The 23,327-nt window shown below is 40.5% G+C and overlaps 1 protein-coding gene across 2 annotated transcripts in view; it reads right to left on the reverse strand.

The window, feature by feature from the left end:
* Positions 1–23,327, reverse strand: part of PTN (pleiotrophin) — a 97,460-nt gene that overhangs the window by 65,708 nt on the left and 8,425 nt on the right. The window lies entirely within an intron of this gene.

Below are 23,327 nucleotides of genomic sequence, written 5' to 3' on the forward strand. Positions count from 1 at the left end.
AGAAAGGTGAAGATTAAAATCTCTGTAGCAAGCAGAATGACCAAGGATAAGATGCTCCTGACTCCGTCTCCCCATCTCTCTCCAACACATTGGCTTTGAGGAAATTCCTGGAATTTAGACACTGTTCTAGGGATTATAAAGATTAGGGAAGAGCAAGAAGGTCTGAATCAACTGGCTAACCCTACATTTATTGGATTACCCTGATATTTTGCCACTTAAAAGGCTCAAATGCAAATTAAGTTACCTCCAGGTCTGAGATGTTGACTTAGTCTATCAATTCAAATGGCCAGAGGAAGCGGAGACAAAAAGAGGAAGTATCCAAAACAGACACTGAGATAGATCCTCAAGCAGAGTAAAGAGTGAGAGTTAGAGACGATTTCTCTGTGAACTGGGTGGTTGGAATGACCAAGGAAATTGGTTAACATTGTCAAATGACCCCATTATACAAAGGTAGGTGGGCCTGGTTTTAAGATACAGGTGGCAATTCTGAAGCTCTAACAAATCTCATAAAACCTACCAGGCATCATCAACATGGGAGAAGTGTTCAGATTGGAATGATAACATATTATTGTCTCTTTTGGGGCCGATCATTTTCAAAGCTGATTTTTAAATGATTATAGTTGTAATCATTCTCCAGTGGAAATGAATATAAACTAGGGTATGCAGCAATGTGGCAGCCAAATAAACCCATCCATTTCTCTTTGGAGAGTCTCTGCAGTGTACATTTCTCTGCAGTGGGCAGTTTTATTGGAAGGTACTTGCTTTGCTACTATGACAGAGATCGGGGTCAATGAAACAGGAAACAAGGAAGTGGGGTGCCACCTACAGTGAGAAGTGGAAGATAAAACTTTGCCTGGCTTGACATTTTTTTCGGGTTTTTTGTTCAGTCCATTTGCTTCCTTTACCTGCTGCTTAGCTGCAATCTCCTGAGCTATACTCTTTCTCAGCTTTCAATTCAGTTTAGACACCTTTTGAAAAATTGTTGCTATTTGTTTTTTTAACTACTCCCCCTCTCCTCCCCTCTATTTAATGAAAAATAGAAGTTATTAACACTGAAGAGATTTTTAACATCTGGTCTAATGGAAGAAAAAAAGCAAAGTGAAGAAAGGTCCAGAAAATTCTATATATTTTAATAAAAATTTCAAAGTATTGAAATAGAGTCATACTCTAAATTTATGATGAAGCAAATGTATAAAACAGATAAATTTTGGAGTGAAGAAATTGGTTGATACTAAGACAAATTCAACTATTCTTTACTGACTCCACAAGATTGTGAAAATCAAGTGAAAAGAGATCGAACATAATAAAAACTATAAAATAATTTTATACTGTGATATGTGTTATTTATACTATGATATTATTACAAAACTCTTCTAGGTGCTTGGACGTATTTTAGTAAATGTCTCTTTTTTCTCCCCTTTGGTTTCCCATTCTTCACCCATCTTGCTGAAGCTCAGAGCCCTCCTGCTTGACCTCACTCCCCACTTATGTCTCCAAAGGAACACTTCTTTGAGAGTCATCTGACTTCTCTGTTTCCAAATCTATATCATGGACTGGCTCACTCAATACCCACTCCAACCTCTTCCAGGAAGTAGGAAATGAAAAGCAAAGCATAGGAAGAGTAGCAAAACAAATCAAATTTAAAAACAAAAACAACAAAAATAACCCCACCAAAACTATATTTCCCAGCCTATCTTAGCGCTATTTTGCAGGTAACTTTAGGAATTTTCCCTCATAAGAAACTTTGGGAAATAATTCACCAGGAGACAAAGATAAGGTGTGTGGGTGAGGAGTGTGGCAGGAGGGGTTGGTTCTGGAGGGAGTAGCTCTGTTAGCTGCCTCGTGAGTCAGCCAGGGATCCTGGTCCCCTTCCTTCCTATTAAGGACAGAAGTGGTGTCACAGCTGTTTTTCTATTGTGGCAAAGGCAGCAACTCCCACAGTGACCCATGGGGCTCTGCAGTGTGTTTTTAAGAGTCGTTCCCAGAAGCTCAACCAAGAATCCATTTCTTTAGCTCTTCCAATAATTGTGGGAACCATCTCTGTCCCTTAATCAATTTCTCACTGCTTAAACTAACCAGGGGGATTTTGTTGTTTGAAACTAAAAGAAAAAAGAAAAACACAAAACAACAACAAAACAGAAAGATCTAAACTAACTCTTTTCCAACCAACGTTTCCATAACTGTCCAAGGATGAAATAAATTCTCACTATGATTTTCATTTCACACATGAGTAACTTCTGAAAATTTATGAGGCAAGGTCCTCTCTATCTCTCATAAAGTTTAAAATCTAGTGTAGTACATATATCCTACCTGTGGATTGAAAAGCTCCTATTCATCTACTTAGGAACCCACAGCCACTCAGAACATAACCTCTTCTCAGCATTGAATGTTCACCATATACAATCTCACTGTACTGGGGCTAGTCATAGATTTATTATCCAGCTTCTTGAATTAGCTGGGAAATCACATTAGGCAGGAAGAAGAAGGTTTCTATTTTGGAGTCATTGAAAGGTAGCTGTAAGCTATGCAACACAGCCAATGTTTTCAGAAGGTTGTATAATACCCAAAAAGATAGAATCTTAAGACAGGCTCTTTAGAAGAGGGTCTTTATTGAGTACTCTATGGACAAAAGCAGATTCAATAATATCAGGACTCACTATTATTTTTCCTATTTATTGGCCTACTTTGTTCCATGCAGCAGGGCATATGGCAGAGATAAGACTCACCAGTGAAGTACCCACTGTTAACCGAAGACAGATATGTACAAAGATACTTATAGCACTATGCAAGGTTGGCATTATAGAAGTGAGTGTAAAGTGATGTAAGAACGCAGCGTCTGTCTCAGGAGATTAGATAGGCTTCCAAGTCAAGGAAAAATATATATACAAGTATACAGAATACATTATGCCTATATTAAGTTCTTTGGGGTCCAAACCTATCCTTCTATATGCTAGTTTATGATGCTCCATGATTCCTTAGTGTTTTATTTTCAGTTACCTAGTTCATAACTTTATACATAATTAACTAGTATTAATATTCATTTTCTTGGTGAAAATAATTGGTGTGGTTTATCTCTTGGCTGGTCCTGATTGATACAGAAAATGACCGCAGACATGAGATCAGGAATCAGACCCTCATAGATGACATTTAGGGATCGGTTTGGTTGTGTCCTTGGGTCTGAACCCAGCGATGGGCTCCATGCCAATGGAGAAGAGGATGCTAATAAATATGCCATGCAATTGCATCACAATTCATCAAATGAACACCCGTGATTGATTGTGATTGTGAAGAAAGGGCCTTGAGAGCCCAGATGGCTGCTGTCCTTGACCATTACAACACTGATGATGACTCTGAGGATTGTGGTGTGGGCTGGATTCTTCTGAATACTCCAGTGTGATTATAGAAAGAAGTGAAAATTTCAGGTCTAAATTCTTATCACAAATCACAGAGGAGAAGTAGTGTGGCAGCCTAAAAGAATCTCATCGCTCATAATTTCTGGACTGATGTCGCTGAAAATCAAGCACAGTGTTTAATTGTGCATGTTCCAGAATTATGAACGATGTTGAAGTCACCAATTCACCAGCTCTCTCATGTGTAAGTGAGGCCAATGTTTGGAAAGTGGAGTTCTTGATATTTGGAAAAGGGAAAACTGGTTGGACTCACACAAGACCCAGGCCCTAACATCTCTGAGTTACTCTGAGTTTTCCTCTAGCAACTATTATGGATGGCCTAACCTGGAGCCACCTGGCAAAACAGAACTGTGGTGTGCAGTGTTCCAGTCCCAGCATCACAGGGTAGACTGTATGGGGAGGGTTGGAGCGGAAAGACAAGAGCCCGGCACATGTGTGCAGCTAACTGTACAGAGTGTGAGAGGAAACGCTAAGTACCTGTAGGACCTAGTTATGCAGATCCGTGATCTGAGGTCTCTGCCTCTGTTTCTACATTTGCATATTGAAAAGAAAATACTGGACTAGATTGGTAGTTTCACTTTTAAGTAGCAAAAACCTCATCAAATTAAACCATGTATAAAACTCCAGGATATAAAACAGATTAAAAAAAAATAACTTGTTCTGATTATATCTTGAACCGAAATGGGGGACCTCCACTTGTCTGCATCTACCCTCAGGCACCTCTTCAGAGCTGAATGGCTCTACTGAATATAGTCGGTAAACTTTTCAATAGAATAATCTCTTACAATCCTTCTTAACTCAAAAAGAAACTGATTCTGAGTACCTGTTCTTAAAGTGTGGTACTCAGACCAGAGGTGGTAGAAAAGAACATTCTCAAGGCTGTGAACTCAGACTAGCTCAGCTCAACTCTACCTCCTCCCTCACATGGAATAAGGTGCTTACCCTCTGCTCTCATTTCTACCCCTGGAATTTTCATCTTGAGGGCCCCCCTCCACAGTAAGGGAACACAAATCACACAAGAAAATCCCCTGAGAGGACAAGCAAGCAGTGTTCCTGAGAAATTCAGAGTGAGGCATTTTCCAGGACTCCACATAACCAAGTAATGCAATGGAAAAGATCTTTATAAAGACAGGTCAAGGTCACCTAACATTAAAAAGCGGGGGGGGGGGGCCTCATATCTTTTAAACAAGACGGGGGCTGGTTTCAAAAATGACCAATGGTAGATACCAGGAGGGCCCCAAGGAGAGTGGAAAGCATTTTCTTTGCTCCAGAAACTGGCCAGCAATTCAGCAAGAACAATCAGCAGGGGGACTAAAGCCCTCCTGGGGAGCATTGGGTTACAGAGTGGGTTCCCAAAGCATCACCTTTCCTACAAATTAGCCAGCTGCCAGACTTGGTAAACATCATAAATCTCGAAGAACAGGGCTGCACTCAGGAGGTGACCCAGGTGTTTGACCACGGAGCATGTTGAAATATGCAAGGCCAGCACTGCCTGTGCCAAATGGGTCACAGCCACCCCTCTGTGCTCGAGTTTCCCAGGCCCCTGAGTGGAACTGCTCACAATTAATGGCTTTGTCTGTCACCAGGCCCGCCTCACTGTTGGACATGGGGTTCCTCTCAGGTTGGTGGTCTCTCTCTTTCTCCTTTTCCCTCTTTCTTATTTCTACACATGCATAGCAACCTTAATCAGAAATCACATCAGCCACCTAGAGCTTTTTTGAGATTGCTAGAGAATCCATCATTTAGGATGCCAGGCTTGATGAAAAGAGAGAGCAGAGGGCTGGGAAGGGATTCAGGCTCCTGGTCCTCTCCTTGCCCTGGACAAAAGCATGTGAAGTGCTTTTGTCCTTCTGTACTTTAGTGTCCTCAGGAGCAGGAACAGAATATGATTTTTAAGTTTCTTCCTACATGGTCAATGAGAATTAAATTTGAATATCAAGAATTTTATAAATGTCCAAGCACACGATTTCTTCTTTAAGCTTTCTAACTGAGCAGTGGGTGTGAGAATACGGATAAAGAGGATGAGAGGAATCTGGAGGTCCTCAATGTGGCAATCTGTACACCCCAGCACTCCTGACCACATTCACGGAAGTCCCAGCTTTGGGAAATCTTACTGACTTTGGAACTTTACTGACTTCCTTTTCATCTAGTCCAGGAACTTCAGAATATTCCAGTCCCATATCAACACATGCAGTGATGGATAACCATGGGATTCTTCTCTGCCTATCTCTGTATTTTATAGGACCTTCTTGAATTAATGCCTTAATTAAATACAGGGAAATAATTATATGTAGGGCACTCAATATGTAAATAGTGCTGCCTTGCAGGGTATTGCTATATTTTATTTTTAAATATTTTTATTGGTTTTTAGAGGGAGAGGAAGAAAAAGAGAGACACATCGATGTCAGAGAAACATCAATCGGCTGCCTCCCGCACACCCCCTCTGGGGGACCAAGCCCACAATCCATGTGCCCTGACCAGGAATCAAACCAGCAACCTTTTGGTGCATGGGATGATGCCCAACCAAGTCACACTGGCCAGGGCTATTGTGCTATATTTAAAAAAAAATAGACATAGTCCCTTCCTGAAATAGTTTACAGTCTTTGCAGGAAAAAGACACATCAGTGAGAGGCTGAGTGACTCGGGACATGTGAATAAGTACCCTGGGAGTTCAAGGAGTTGCCGGTCAGGTCCCAGATAAGATGGACTTGAACCTTTCTTCACAAGAAGCAATCTAGTGGCAGAGAGCCCACTGGAGATGGAACTTCAAAATGAATGAAGAATTTCAGTACCTTGTCACTCCCATGCTGGCCCAGGGAAGAATTCCAGAGATTTCAAAGAATAGGAAAGACAGGTAGAATTCCGCAGATTCCTTTATGTAGCATTTTATCATATGTGGCTCCTCGTGAAATACTTGTATATCCTTCAGCTCACTATGTAGGATTTTAAGACAACACATGGCAAGCTCTAAGTTTGTGTCCCCAGTTTTCTCAGAGACCTGACACATAAATGTGTGTGCTATGAATGAAAAAAATGGCCATGGGCTTTTTCTGAATCATGTGCTACCCACCTCCTCCTCATTCAGAGTGTTTGCTATCATTTACCGTAAGGTCACTGTGAGGTTATAGACAGTGTAGATTTCGGAGTCAAACAATGGAGTTCATATCTAGCTTTTGCTAATTACTATTTGATGACTCGTGAAATCTATGTAACATTTCTGAGACCTATCTCCTTAGTTTTGAAATGGGAAAATAATATTTCACGTGAAATAAGGTATACAAAAGCAATAAGCATAGAACTTAGTACAGAATTAACTTCTTTCCCACCAGCACCCAAGCTTCCTTGTTTGTTCTCTGTTTTTGTCTTATTTTTTTGTAACCAGTGTCATTTGTCTCTCCTTTTTACATTACTAAAGGGAGAATCTTTCTGATCCAGCTACCTACCTATCTACAGGGTGTCCCCAAAACATGTATACAAACTTTAACAGCTGATAGCTTAATTGATGTTTCTTTCTTTTCAGACAGACTAAACTTTGAACAAAGGAAATTCATCCTAAAATGCTACTGGAAGTTTGAAAACACAGTTGAAATACAAACATAGCCTTTATAATTATTCAACGTGTGTATATCTTTTTGGGACACCCTATATTTCTCTTTCAGTCCACCCCACTAATACCCAAGCTATGTATGTCTACTGATTTGCGTAACAGCTCGTGACTTGACTTCTCTAGTGATACACACACTTGCCTTCAAATCTCACCTACTAACCCAAAGACTTGTGCAGTTTGTTTAACAATTCTCAGCCTCAGTTTTCTCATCAGTAAAATGGAATTAATTAGCTTCCATGCCTTATAGAACTGTTGTGAGGATTAACTTTAGTCATATACATAAAGAATTTACCAGAGTTTCTGGCTGGAAAAAAAAATCTAGATATTACAAAGCTTGTTCCTCTTCCCCTACAGTCTCCAGGGAGGCCATATTTTAATACCCTAACCTGAGAGTTTTTTCTGAGTATTTCCTTAAAATTTTGAATCAAGACACTGCAAGGGACTGAGAGCAAACATCTCCCACGTTTCAGTGAGACAGCAGTGTTCCTCCCACAGCTCAGGGTTCTTTTTTCGGCTGCTCAACTTCCTCTGTGGTCATTGAAATGGAAACTCAGAATTTCTCCCCTGGAGGGTTTTGTTTTCCATTTCATCAGAATCTGCCTGAGATCTCAGCCTGTCTCTGGGTATCCACAAAGGGTATTCAAACCTGCACAGATGAGAAAGACAAACTGCCAAGACTACAGCGCCGGCCCCCTCCCCGCCCCCCCTCCCCGCCCCCGAGGCTGGGCAGTCAGTCTGCCTTCCCCCCCACCCCACCCCCAGCCTCTCACAGCTTTGCTAAAGAACCCGTTAACATTACATTTTTTTACATTTAAGTGACTTCAAAGAGTCAAAGGAAAAGGTGAGACAGCCTAGGTCATTTTTTCAGCCCATGTTCAATACTAGTGCCCTCCTTGATACATCCTCTGCATACATATTACGAATCCACATGTCTATATTCCCAGGCAGAACATTGTAAAAGGCAGAAAACAAATCCCTCCCTCTTCCTACCTCTGAAATTCCCTTGCACTCTGCATGTATGCTCATTATGTGCTTGCTGGCTTAGGATACAAATATATGCATTCATATTTAAATGACATCCATTGAGCATTCTCAATTTTTATACTATTGTTATTACTGTTATTGTAATTTACTGTTATTATTTCATGCCATTGGAGAATAAAATAGTCTACTTTTTTTTTTCCTACCCATCTGTCAATTCACACACATACTCTCACACGAACCCCTTCCCCCAAGCTCACACTCACTCCTCACTTCACCTGATAAAAAGAGTAAGAGCCACACGTGGCGTATAAAATCTTTCTTTAAAGCAGAACATTTTAGTGTTGAACTTAAAATGCAGACTATATATTCTAACTAGCCTATTCATGGTATTTAATTATAAATGGATCAATTCACACTTCTGGGAAATTTGGCAGCGCTGTTTTTCTGTTAGGCTTCACTACCCGTGCTCATATTCATAAATATTATTTATTATCAAGATTAGAACACGTCTGCTCTATCTAAAATGTGAAGCTATCATTGGGAGAAATAAAGAAAAAAATCTGGAAGATAGGATTTAAAAAGCTAACATGCTAATGTGAGGAATACTGTAGAAAAAAATACGATGCTGGGCACTGAGTAGAGAAAAATAAGTAAACTTTTATGACATTGTGGGGATTTTTTCAAGTTGGCATTATTGCTTTCTCTTGATTTTCTGACATTAGCTTGTCAATTGAATTTCCTTCCTGATAGCGGTATCTTTCCACAGACCAGCACTCCGGCTTCTCTGGTCCTGAAGTTCCTTGTCAATCTGCCCACAGGAGACCGCTTACTCCTCTTCAGGTATCTTGACCTACAGCTTATTCATCTTGCAGAGCAAGCTGGGGCCCTCTGTGTTATAACTCCTGGCTTTCCTTTTCCCAGACTCAAAGTACTGAGGTGAGCTGTATGTGCTGTGGCTTGATAATGAGTATTCATCGATGCACTTTGTGTCCACAAGTGTCCCATTCAGAGCATCCAAGCTAATGGAAGTTAAGGAAATAACCAGACAGCTGATGCTCCAGGTGGTGTAAATTATATAACCCATGCACAGCTAAACAAGCAAAGCTCCAAGCTCTCCACTCTCTCCTCCAAACTCTGAGATTAATACCACTTATCAAACTGGCTGCAAGGCAGGCTTTCTACTGGCTCAGGGCTTGGCTAAGAACAAAGAGATGTTTGTTTTGTGAGAAGACAATCCTTTACACCAAATATGATTTGGATTTCTGTTTGGCTTTAAAATAGTTTTTAACCAAATACTTTTATATAGACTTTTCTCTCTCTCTCTCTCCATATACATATGACTTTAATACCTATAACCTGAGAAAAAGAGATTGTGTGTGTGTGTGTGTGTGTGTGTGTGTGTGTGTGTGTGTGTGTGTGTGCTAGAGGCCCGGTGCATGAAATTTGTGCACAGGGGGTGTGTCCCTCAGCCCTGCCTGCACCCTCTCCAATCTGGGACCCCTCGAGGGATGTCCGACTGCCCGTTTATGCCCGATGCCTGGTAGGATCTGGCCTAAATGGGCGGTCGGACATCCCTCTTACAATCCAGGACTGCTGACTCCCAACTGCTCGCCTGCCTGCCTGCCTGATTGCCCCTAACTGCTTCTGCCTGCCAGCCTGATCACCCCCTAACCACTCCCCTGCCAGCCTGATTGATGCCTAACCACTCCTCTGCCAGCCTGATTGCCCCTAACTGCCCTCCCCTGCAGGCCTGGTCACCCCTAACTGCCTTCCCCTGCAGGCCTGGGTCCCCCCCAACTGCCCTTCCCTGCAGGCCCAGTCGCCCCCAACTGCCCTCCCCTGCTGGCCATCTTGTGTCCACATGGGGGCAGCCATCTTTGACCACATGGGGGCAGCCATCTTGTGTGTTGGAGTGACAGTCAATTTGCATACTACTCTTTTATTAGATAGGATAGAGGCCTGGTGCACAGGTGGGGGCCAACTGGTTTGCCCTGAAGGGTGTCCCAGATCAGGGTGGGGGTTCCCTTGGGGCATGCGGCGGCCTAGAAGAAGGGCCTGTGGTGGTTTTCAGGCCGGCCACGCCCCCCGGTTACCCAAGCGGAGGCTCTGGTATCTGGGATTTATTTATCTTCTATAATTGAAACTTTGTAGCCTTGAGCGGAGGCCAGGGTGTGTGGGAAGCTTGGCTTCCTCCATTGCCGGGAAACCCAAGCCTCCTGCTCGCTCTGTGGCCGCAGCCATCTTGGTTGTGTTGATTTGCATACTCGCTCCTGATTGGCTGGTGGACGTGGCTTGTGGGCATAGCAGAGGTACGGTCAATTTGCATGTTTCTCTTTTATTAGTGTAGATATATGTATGTGTGTGTGTGTGTGTGATCTATATCTTTAAATATAGGAAAATACTTTATATACAAGAAATATATTTATATAACATATACACTTCCTGTCCATATATATATTTACATTTCATATTTCACTATCTTTGTTCATGCCCACACACTAACCACAAAATTTACATGGCTATAGTGGCAATATTTCTCTTGTTATTAGTAGTGTTCAATATTGATGTCAAGTTCTTAGATGATAGGTAATAAAAGATATTTTATAAGTGGATTTATAATTTATCTATAACAATATTATTTTTTCTAGATACTAACTAAAGCTTATGGCTTTTTTCACGGTTTCCTCTTCTTGTCCAAACACTTTAATATTCATTCCTCAGTGGCCCTATGACAATAACAGACTTTAGAATTCAAACATATGGGCCCAGATTAAATATATGTAATCAGTAGAAATAAATATTGTTTAATGCTTAAGTTATTGAAAAAGAGTTATCATAGTCTTGAGTTCTGATTCTATTTATAAATTTATTAGGTTTTTTATTTGTTTTATTTAAAATAGGCCATTTTTGACTAGGGTAAGTAAAGCACTATGTTCCATGCTAATAACTTAAATTGCCATAAATATATTATGCTACACAATAAGGAGATTGAACTTAACTATTGAAATTGTTTTATCCCTTTCAGGGGCCAGAACCTGTTTGGTAGGAACTCAATAGGCCTTTCCTGGCACCCTCCTTCCTGAGCCATCTCTCCTTCCCTGGCACATTCTCCATCTCATGGTCCTGCTTTATTTCCTTATAACCCTTACACACACTAACTGAAATTGTGTAAACTTATCTGTTTCTTCATTTACCGAGAATGAAAACTCAATGAAAGTAAGTACCTTTTATACGTCCACCCCTGTGATGCAGGGCTTAGCAGAATAGTATGTGGGCATGCTATAAATATTTGATGAGTGAGAAAATGGATGGTGACCCACCTATTAGAATGCCCCAAATCCAGAAAAGGGACACCACCAAATGCTGACAAGGATGTGCAGCAATAGGAACTCTCACTGATTATAGACAAAGCCTGTATAGGGGAATATATGACATCTCTTAATTTTGCTATGAACCTAAAACTGTTCTTTAAAAAAAATAGTCTTTAAAAGATAATAAAAGTTGTTTAAAAAAGAATCATTAAACCCATCATCTGATTTTAGCTCCAGTGAGGAAAAAGTACATTGAGTGGAACTATTTTATCATAGGAATTAAAACTTGCTTATTTTCAGTATTGTTCATGTGCTGGAAAAAAAACTAAAACTAATTTAAAAATTTTTTAAAACAAAAAAATATTATGCCAACCACACCCAAGGACAGATGGAGTTAAGGGACTATATCTCATTTTGGTACATTAGCATAAAGCTGACGAATATTCTATTGATCCTCCACTGAGACCTCCCCTAAACTCCCAGCCTTTAAACCCCCTCAAAAGGAGGATCCAAGCAAGGGCTCTCCCTCCCAAGAGCATGCCCACCCCGGCCTCTCCCTTCCCTCACAGGCACACATCTTGACTAAGCTCTGAAAGACCCCAGGAGACTTGCAACCAAGGAGTAATGGGCATCGGCAGCCTGTCCAGGGCTAACTCCCTGACCCTGTCCCCAAGGCTCCCTTTGCTCTGACTTCTTAGTGAGCCAAAGCAGCCCAACCTAGGATCATTTCCCCACCTAGGCTTTCTCCTGTTGCTTCTTCTACCCTAGGCTCTTCCTTCTTTTACTGTCCCCAGCTTTAATAAATGTCCTCTATTAATCACAAAAAAGGAAAAATTAATGGATATTTTCAAGTGGTGACTTCTATATTTATTTTAGAAATACAAAATATATAATAATATGTAGTTGTTTTCAGGTGTAATATGTACACAGATATGTACCAGCAGTTCTTACTTTGCACAGTAGTGTGGGCTCATAAAAATGATCATGTATGCTCAAACCATGAAAAGCAACCTTAATAATCAATGAGGAAAATTATGATTTTTTCCCTTGAACTTTAAAAATGTTGCCAAATCATGAAAAACTCCTACTATCCGTTACTAGGTCTGGGGTGGTATCTGGGAATTTGCCTTTCTAAGGAGTAACCAGTGAAGCTGATGTTGCAGATTCAGGAACCACATTTTGAGAACCACTGACTTAAATATAATCAGAAAGATATTCCACGGGGAGGGAGGAAAGAATCCAGAGACCAAAACCTGACAAGTGCATAGACACTGAATCAGGAATCTTAGAGATCTCAGAGTGTGGGAGATGGAAGCCTGCAAAATTCAAGTGATTTAATTAAAATACAAAGCTGGCCAGTCTTAGAGTCTGGTCTACAACCCAGAATCATTTTTCAATAATTTCTGGAAGACAGCTAGCATCCCAATAGACCCTAGATATATGCTGAATATGCTTTACACACACACACACACACACACACACACACACACACACACACACACACACACACAAAGGGTTCTCAAACATTACTGCATATAAAAACAGTCCTATGGACTGATTTAAAATGAACATCCCTAAACCCTCACCTAAAGGCTCTGATTTCATAGGTGGACCAGGAACTTTAACAGCCCCATGAGATTCAAACACAGCTGGACTTTTCTTGAAGAAACAGTGCTCAAGAATTGGACAAGCCAAAGTTTGAAGCCACAGAATCTATACACGGGAAGAACACCAACTTTTCTTTGATTTTTTTAATGAAATTCTTCCCCAGACTATGAAAACCCCCAGAAATATGCTATGAGGTAGATAAGGCAATCATCATTCTTTCTTCTTGGAATGAAGTCTCCATTCTCAGAGTCTTCTTATTCCACATCTGTATAAAGGGCAATAATATTCAACAGATCTCATACAATTATTCTGAGAATAAAATAAGAGATTCTAAAGCAATGTGCAAATAAAATTAATACATGGATGTTAGCTGTTAGTTTAGTATAGAAAAACCTAAACAGAGTATGATTTTTCTTCATATCAACTAGGTAACTTGCAGATAAGAGTGTTACTTATATTATCACAAGCTCATCTTAGTAGAAGTTTATTCATTGGTCAAAGGAACAAAAAGCAGCAAACCCTCCATAAATCATACAATTTCACCCTCCAGGCCACAAATTCCCTGGACCAGGACTTGTAGACTGAACTGTAATCTGGAACAAGATTAAATACAATATATTTTGGGCTAAAAAGGCTTTCTTAGAAATCCTCTTGTCCCCAGGACTTATCTGATTCATGATTGAATTGGAGATTGGAAACTAAATAATTTTGACTTCCTGAGCTTTCTTTTCTCTTAGCAAAGCTGCAAAAATAATTTTTATAGAAGGAAAATAAAAATGATCCCTTTACCTCTGCCAAAAGGGAAGAGAGAGTCCCTGTGTCCCAGCAAGGCATGAGAACTAGGTGCCTACTGGGGACAGCAAAGAAAAAGCCAACCACCTCACAAAATACCCTCCCAGGACCAGAACCCTTTCAGCAAAGTACCTAAGAAACACACTCCCCATATTTTAATCCATATTTGGTGCGTCCTCGCAATCCAGCTTTCACTGTCACTCTGGTACCGAGTTTCATGAGGAACTACTTTTTCCACTGGCTGCAGAAGTAAGGACTCTCATTTGAGCAAAGAAAACTGAGCTGTTTCGAGGAAAGAGCAGGCATCTCAGTGTGGGACATCAGTGTTCATCCAAAACGCAGTTACTCAAATTACAGAAGGTTCTCAAAGGCCCACTGAACTATTTTGGAAAATGTGGCTTCAACCATTCCATTCGCATGTGCAATGCCAGGACCTGAATGTGGTGTTTTCTTGAAAGCTGAAGCCTCCAAGGAATTATTAAAGTAAGAAGCAAAGTAATAAAAATTATTCCCAGAAAATAAATCTGTTAACATGGTCTTACCTCATTCTAGCCAAAGTATGTTGCAAGAGCTCTTGGGGAGGAAGGTACAGTAATGAGCGGGAATTTGAGTTTTCATGGAAGCCTGGTCACCACTGACCAAATGCTGCATGTCTGAGGCTCCTTCTTATCAAAGGGCCGCCCCAGACATTGAGTTTTGCCCACAAAGTCAGAGATACCTGAGAAGCCTGGGTCCAGCCCAGGCTCAGTTCTGAAGATAATCCTGTCTCTCCACAATTCTTCAGGCTCAGAACACTCACCTCTTCCCCCAAATCAGCTCTTTCTCTAAGCTTCTTCTATCAATGGCACTAGTATGCCCCCAAACTCAGCTTCAACCTCTCATTTTTCACTCACTCTTCATGTACCCAGCTTCCATCCTAATGTACAGACTTCAGATAGTTTTATTTTCCTTCACAGCATCTCCAGAAAGGATTCCTTCTAAGTATCTACTTTCACTAAGGCATTTGAAATTTTTCTTTCTTCCTTCCCTCCCTCCCTCGCCCCTCCTTCCTTCCTTTCTCCCTCTCCCTCTCTCTCTCTCTCTCTCTCTCTCTCTCTCTCTCTCAGTACCTACTTTCACTAAAGCATTTGAAATTTATTCCCTCCCTTCCCCTCCCTCCCTCCCTCCCTCCCTTCTTTCCTTCTTTCCTTCCTTCCTTCCTTCCTTCCTTCCTTCCTTCCTTCCCTCATTCCTTTGTTCTTGTGCAAAGTATTGGGCTAAGAACTCCATTGTTAAGTAGGGAAGATAAAGTCATTTAAAATAACCATTTTATGATAAGAATAAAATCAGGATTCACAGCATTGACTCTACACAGAATTCTTCCTTCTCCCTTATATTCTTCAGTCTTTAAACACAAGTCAGGAGACATTTCCTCCTGGAAGCCTTCCCTGAATCCACCCAAAGCTGAATTGGGCGTCTCCCCTAGGGGCTTTCAAAAATGCAAATCTAGATCATTTCCTGAACACTGTACTGATTCGCTTTTTATGTGCCTTCCCCCCAACTAAACTGTGAGAGTTGAAGACAGACAGTGCCTTCATTTCTATATTGCTAATACTTAACATAGAGCCCAGCATATTGTGTTCATTGTATATTTTGAATGAATGAATGAATGAATAAAAAAATTTATCCAAGAAAAATCATAGAAAGCTGTGGAACAGAAAAAGGAATGAGTACTCAATTTAACTAGGAGAATAAAGACAATTTTTATGGAGGAGATGGTATTTAAGCAAAGCACTGAAGCATGAATAGGAATTCTAGAATTTGGCTTGGGGAAGAGGGGTGGTACTCAGAAGGCTTACCTAAGTGATTCTCCCCCATTCTGTTACTTTTCTAAAAATAATCTTTCTTATAATCTACCAAGTTTTTCTTTCCTTCCTTGCTTCTGGAGAACCTTCAGCAATTTCTTTTTTTTTTTTTTTTTTTTTAAATATATTTTATTGATTTTTTACAGAGAGGAAGGAAGAGGGATAGAGAGTTAGAAACATCGATGAGAGAGAAACATCGATCAGCTGCCTCCTGCACACCTCCTACTGGGGATGTGCCCGCAACCAAGTTACGTGCCCTTGACCGGAATCGAACCTGGGACCTTTCAGTCCGCAGGCCGACGCTCTATCCACTGAGCCAAACCGGTTTTGGCCCTTCAGCAATTTCTTATGACCTAAAATTATGCAATTCAAGCAGAGTAGTTTACACTTCAAAGGACTTGGTATTAATACCCAACACTTTTTCTAATCCTAACTTTTTTTCTAATGATAACTTTCATTCTCTGACCACCCACTCTCTGCACAAATCTGGCCCATCTGCTCTCTGACAGGCGCCCCACACCCCATATCTTGATTTTTATCATCTCCTTTGGGTTCTCCTTTCTCCATCCCTCCCCTGGGGTGCTTTCCCTGCCTTCCTGCCATATATAAAACCATGGTCTTTGAAAATCCTACCCCTCTACGCAGTATCCTGTTCCACTCAGACCAGAATGCCTTCTTCTCTAGAACTTGATGGGATCATTCATTTACCAATTAATCATATGCTACGTTGTATGGTTTGCCAACTACAAGTCCACTTTGTCCCTCTTGTGAGGATCCACATCAGGTACCCACTAGCTAAGATAATGGTCGTGTCTTTTGTCTCAGACAAGTATTCTATTGATTAAAAACTCTCAATAAATTAAGCACTCCTCTGAGGATATCTGAGGTGTCTAGACACCCTCCTGCCTACACTCCCCCAGCTCCCTTTTCAGACATCTATTATTCAGCTACCAGTTGATGAATATTCTCAATAGATTTCATTTAATAAGAAAGAACAAAATTCTATTATCAGTTAGTCTTTTAGAAATCACTAACTTTGCCTATGTTATAAAAACTTCCGACTTCCCTCTTTTTCATAATTGATAGAATTATTGTCATAGTTATTTTGACCTCTTCCATGCAGACAAAGTAATGATGTTTATTCATTGTGTGACTAGCCCTTTAAGATAGATGCATCTCTTTCACTGTGTTTACCCTAGATCTTATAATCACCGTGCTCCTTCATGCTTTCCAGCCTCCCAGTCTTTGCCCCTCATCAAACCACATCAATATCAGTCCTAAACCTTAATCATAAAAGACATCTAAAGGGATGGAAGCTCAACACTTCAGAAAAGGAGTGACGTCATCATGCACAACAGGCTGTGGACATGGAGAATCCATTACCTACTCTTCCCCAGCCTCTTCCATCTGTGCCCCACGGCTGGATGTCCAAGCTTGACAGTGAATGCTTTCCAATGGGAAACTGTAGCAGGATCTTTTCCCCATCTTTTGGTCCCTATTGTGTGTTCAGCTGCACTGGAGCTAGCTGCTAATCAAAGCCAGAGACTCATACACAAACAAACAGGGTATTGTGGCCTTCCCAGGGTTAGAGCACAGCAGCCCAACAAACAATTTAGACAGGTGATAGCAGGCTGGACAAACAGACAGGACATCTCCCAGACACCCTCCTGCCTACACTCCCCCAGCTCCCTTTTAAGCTCCCTTTTAAGCACAGGCTGATTGAAGGACCAGGCCAGGCAAACCGATACTTGAGAGAACAATGGAGAATGAAACAGCATACAATAGTATGCAATCAAAGAGTCTAACAATAGGATTCTGTGTGCAAGAGAGGGTGTACTGCTGAACAGTGGCTAGGAAGAAGAAGGGAACACTGAACCAAAATATCTTCAAATTCTCATGGGGCCCTTGTCCTGGAATAAGGGGGTGGAGGCAGAAGAGCATCATGCTTAAGAGATTGGTGGTTAGAAATATTAGGACTACAATACCTGTTCTCTCTCACACCAGCCTGTGATTCTGGACAAGTTACTCATCCATTCAGAGACCAAATTTCCTCAATTTTAAACTAAGAATAAAAATTATCTTTATCCCATGGGGTTGTTGGGGAGCTTTGTACCAATCATTTCTAGAAAGCACTCAATAAATATTAGATATTATTATTAAAGTTCATGAATGATGCTCATAAAAGAAAAAAGAGGAAATAATAAAAAAGAAAGCAAAGTCTTCAGCTTCTAGAAGTAGCGATGATGAGAGCTGGAGGCTCCTTCCTGGCCCTGGAAGTTCCTAAGAACTTCATCAGAGATGCTGGTAGGTTCTGAACTCTGACTTACACCATGTGTCCCCAGGGCACATCAAGGGAAGCTAGGAACGCCAATGGCCAACATGAAGCATGTCTACATGCAATAAATAGCAGAAGTCTGAACAATGATAACGGAAATACCTGAGTATAAAGGAGAGAGCAGAAAAGCTGAAGATGCCAAAAAAAAAAAAAAATAGTTCATATCACAACATTTGGCTTGGACAGCCAGTTAATATTAAATCTTTCCAGGAATGGAGGCAAGGAGGCTGGGTGGATGAAGGAAAGAGTAGAAACTAGGTAAAAAGTTATCCTAATTCTATGCAACAACAAACATGAATTGAGCACCTCCTGTGTGCCAGGCACTATTTGGGTAGTGGTAGGTGAAAGAACTAGAAACAATTAACTAGCAGTAGAGTAGGGACAATGAGGTCCGTAGCAAGATACATGGCCAGTGAACTCAGAATTAAAATAGTGACTCCCTTTACATAGAAAGGACCCATGATCCAAGATGATTTAACAATTAAAGTATCTTCATTTGGAGACCTCCAAATGGAAATGATATCTGTCAGATGCTATCTGGAGGAATTTATTATAATATTTGCAGATTTGCTTCAGAAAACACCAGTCAATATTTTCCATACTTTATCCTTTTTAGATGTATCTTAATGTCCCTCAGTTGCACACAGTGCTCCACACTGGGTATTTTCTCATCCTCGTTTTAGTAAAAGTCAAATTTACCTGTTGAGCCACTGTTCCATAGTTTCTCTATTTCCATCCTCTAGGAGAATTTTGTTACTTGCTCCTCAAAGCCTTACTAAATAGTCTACACTTCATTGCCACATTTCTCACCCTCTCAGTTCAGATGTCCTTGGCCTTTCTGAAGGTCTAAAGGACATTCCGGTCTCGTTATAACATTGTAAGTCATAATAGGTACAAATATATGCACATTCTCCAGGAACAAAGTGTGATTTTGCCTAAATTTCACCAAGAACAGAGATAAGCAATCCCATGTCATGTCAGATGAGACTGAAATCCATTCCCTTTTGAGGAAAATAGTCGCTGACACTTAGGCTAATCTTCCTCACCAAAGAAACATTAAATCGCCATAGGAAGAGTAGTGACAACACCATGCCCTGTTCTGTACCTGTTGATGGATTTGGACATCAGACAAGGAAGGGGTCAATTTGAGATGGGAAGAAGACAGGGGATAATATTAGTTCTTCAAAATAAAGTAGAACTTGTTAATAGAAATGTCCAAACCTAACGTTTTTCTGATTTAAACAAGATACTTGATGTTATTCTTTGCAGCTTGTAAATGGATGTCACGGTAGAAAACTAACCCAGGAAGCTCACTGGCATTTCATGCATCGAAACCTTAAACCCAGAGAGATGCTGTTGTTCTGGAATAAGGGGGTGGAGGCAGAAGGAACTTGAAAAGGAACTTCTCAGTCTTCTTGATCCCCTTTGCTCACCCTCTTCCCCTGTCAAGGGTGGGGAAGACATGGATGGAAACAATGAGCTACAGGGAGTTCCTATTCTGTCCAGGAACTCTTCACTGGACAACTGATACTGTTTTGTCTTAAAAGGCTTCCCCTGAGAAGAACAAGAAGGGGCCAGGGTTGCTTCACACAGCTGACTGACTTCATGTCATTATTATTCCAAGAGGCCTCTAGAGCCCATGAGATCTGGAAAGCAAACAAGACAAATCCACCCCAGAGAAATCTCCTAACAAACCCCATCAGAGCCATATGGGCCCAAAGGACCCAAAGTTCATTCACAGTGAAGGAAACCTCAAAGCTACATAAGGCAATTTACTATGAGGTCTGAGTTCCTCTCCTTAAGCATAGGGGTTCTATCAGATTGTTGGATGTTTTCCCTAAGGTCTCAGTTCAAGTGTTCTACTATTTCTTTTGTTTTCTTGGTTCTGCTGCCTTTGAGGCTGACCACCCTCATTGGAACCTCTTGCAAGAGAAGACCATCACTGGATGAGACGTTTGAAACCCATAGTTAGCTTGATTTGAGAAAATGTGGATCTAGTTAGAGAAATTGGTAGAAATCCACCTCTACCCACGTATTGCTGCTGAACTGCTTTTGATCTATTTCTCCAAACCAAATTTCTTTATGACAGCCTTGAAGTACAATACAAATCCCCATATATCACATAGCAGAGGGCAAACTCTGTGATCCCTAACCATTAGACTGAAACAGCTATTTAAAAAGGCTCAAAACCAGTTAGGCTCAAGTTAGTGGGAATTCCAATACTGGCCTAGATGATAACAGCATTTGACTTTCTTCATGCCTCCTCTACAAATAGGAATGCAGTTGTCAGACCCAGATTTGATCTCACTTTAAACTAGAGCCAATTTGTACACTAGTCATTCCAGATAAAAACAGAGCAAATAAATAACTCCCCAAAGGGTTCCAAGCCCTGGAGGGACATGAATCAAAGAGGTCTGCTGCTCCCATAGTTTGCCCACCTGTAGTGTATTGGGCCCAGTCTTCTTAGCTCAGAGGGTCCCTGGGCTCCTGGGACCTGCTAATGGGGTTAGCTTGAATCTGGGTGGGTTCAGGCAGCTGTGGCTTCCCTGGGGAGACTTTTACCCCCTGATATGCATCTGGAAGGGTCCTCAAGGCTAGAATGGAAGATAATGTTTACTCAGCTTGACCTTCAGTTGGCATAAGCGAAGTTCCCCAGGATTATCTGTTCCCATCCAAACACCACAGCCTTTGATGGGACAAAGATTTTTTTTGTTTGCTTTATGGGATTATGTTTGTTTTCATTTTCCTCTCTCCAACTTTTTTATGAATCCACAATATTAATTTGCTAAACTTTTATTTTAATGATTTAAATTTACCCCTGTCAAGCAAAATAAATGGACTTTCCATCTTAAGTGGCCAATTTAATAGAAAAAATGGCATACATTAACATGTGTGCAGCTGTTAAAAATATAGCATGCATCAATTATAATGTTGACTTGAAAAGTAGGACATATTATTCAAACAACTATTTTTTAAAGTTACATCAGAAGAACTGTATATCAGAATGTGAATAGTGGTGCCTATTTTGAGCAGGATTATAAGTGAGTTTTTCCTACTTCATAATTTTTTAAATATGTGAATATCTTGTACCATGAATACATATTTTTTAGAATGAGATAAAATAATGTTTATATTTGAGTTTTCTAATAACAAACATAATCATGAGGAAAGCCTTTTCATTATTATTTACATGACTAAAATTAATCTTTCACAAGTCTGACAGGTAATGAGCTAAATCTAAGATTTCTGCATATTGCCAGAGACATTGAATTTAATAGTTAAATGTATATCATAACCAAGGATAGAAAATGGGGGGGAAGGCATTATTTCACTGTTTCAAAATTTAAATACTTTCATCTGTTCGAATAATTTAATAAGCTACCTGCTTTCTTTCCTATAGCAGCTTCAAGCTTCCTCATTTGAACCCCTGGGGCTATACCGAAAAAATATACTGCACACAGAAGCAACATTTTTTGTGGAATATATCTTTTGGAGAACTAAATGGGTTCTGGCATGAGTCTCCAAGGCTGCAGTGTATTTTTTAATTTTAATTTAAGATTCAACTTCTAGTTTATCAGGGACACCCCATCTGGCCACCTGGCATATGCCCAGTGGAACCTCTCTCATATTCTGCTCAGAAATAAAGACCACTACATGTTAAAACCTCAGAGATAATTCTCTGCATTAGGAGCAATAGTACCATAGCTAGGTTTAGAAAAGGCCCTATTTGGAAAGCCATTATGAAAATAGTGTTTTAAAGTTTTGTATGGTCTCCAGTTGTTTAGCTTGAGTCAAGATTTTTCCGTTACCTGAGTTTGCTACCAAGATAAGTTTTTACTGATTAAATATGAACTCTGAGACAAAAAGCTCTGGCTCCTTCTCTGCTGCTGATGTCCCCCAGGAAGTCACATAGAAAGATGACAGCTGCTCCACTTCCATTAGGATTTGAAGAGGACAATTGAAGGGAGTAAGATGTTTATACCCTAAACAAGAGGATACTCTAGCACAGAAAAAACATGGCATTACATCTATTTAATATTATGAAGGAAATTTCCTAAACACTTCTCACTACCTTTTAAGGCAAATTAAGAAGGCAGCATTTAGATCACTTGCACCCTCTCCAGCAAAGGGCTCTAGCGGAAGCACTGATAAAAGCCTGTGTCCGCACCTTGCAAGGGGCAAATTAGAGGACATATGGTCTTGTCCAAAACATCCATGGAGTCATCTGGCCCACACCAAAAGGTCCTCGGTATTTGGTTTTTGACTTGTGCCATTACTAGCTAGACTACCAAGGCAAGGAGGATTGTTATGGCAATACGGCCACTACACAATTTTTTATTGGACCACTAAAACATGATAGTATTTATTAGATATTAATCCTGTAAACCAAAAGTATCGGTAAATATTATGGGCTATTTGAGCTGAGGGATGTTTTCTAAGAGTGTAAATTCTGGACAAGACCAAATATCAAGAAGCATTTGGAGCGGACCAAATGTCTATGCGGACATTTTGGACAAAACCCAAAGTCCTACAAGGAAGGTGATGCTTACTCTTAAGGCGCTTCAGTTGAGTCAACAGCAATTCAGATGGTGACTGCAAATTTATTTTACAGAATAATCAAACATTGTAAATATCGTCAGACATGAAGATATAGGCGTGAGCACTTTTGCATATAGCAAGAAGTGTTACTGTCCATAACACTCATTGTTTGTATTAAGCTATGGATTTTTTGATGGGAGAGTTCTGATCTCTCTTTCATTCTCTCAAGTTTGTTGGACTGAATACCAGTAGCTGGTTACTCAAAGTTAGGTCCCCAGGCCAGCAGCACTATCATTGGGAACTTGTTAGAAATTCAGACTCTTGCCCTGGCCAGTGTGGCTTAATTGGCTGGGCATTGTCTCGTGTACTGAAAGGTTGCTGGTTCCATTCCTGGTCAGGGCACATGCCCAGGTTTCAGGCTCAATCCCCAGTAGGAGGCAGTGCAGGAGGCAGCTGATTGATATTTCACTCTCATGTCAATGTTTCTCTCTCTCTCTCTCTCCCTTTCCCTTCCTCTCTTTCTAAAAATCAATTTTAAAAAAATATTTTTTAAGAAAAGAAATGCAGACTCTTAAAAGTCTACAGGAGACATAGTGAATCAGAATCTGCATGTTAGCAAGATCTCCAGGTGACTGATAGGCACATCAAGGTGTGAGAATCACAACTATAGTATAAACAAGATGCTGCTAATCCTCTGTAAAGACCTAAATTTAGTGAAAACACCAACTGAAAACACCGACTCTCAGGAAGAACTATAATATATTATTTTGTGAAAGATCCTTTTTAGAATTGTCTAGTCACTTCTTTTTTCATTATGACTCAGATTTCCTTTTCTTCACACCTGTCACACATCTTTCCTCTTACTCAAACTTACCTTCCAGCACCTCAGGCAATCTC

Source organism: Plecotus auritus, assembly GCF_963455305.1.
Source record: "Plecotus auritus genome assembly, chromosome: 4".
Lineage (NCBI taxonomy): Eukaryota > Metazoa > Chordata > Mammalia > Chiroptera > Vespertilionidae > Plecotus > Plecotus auritus.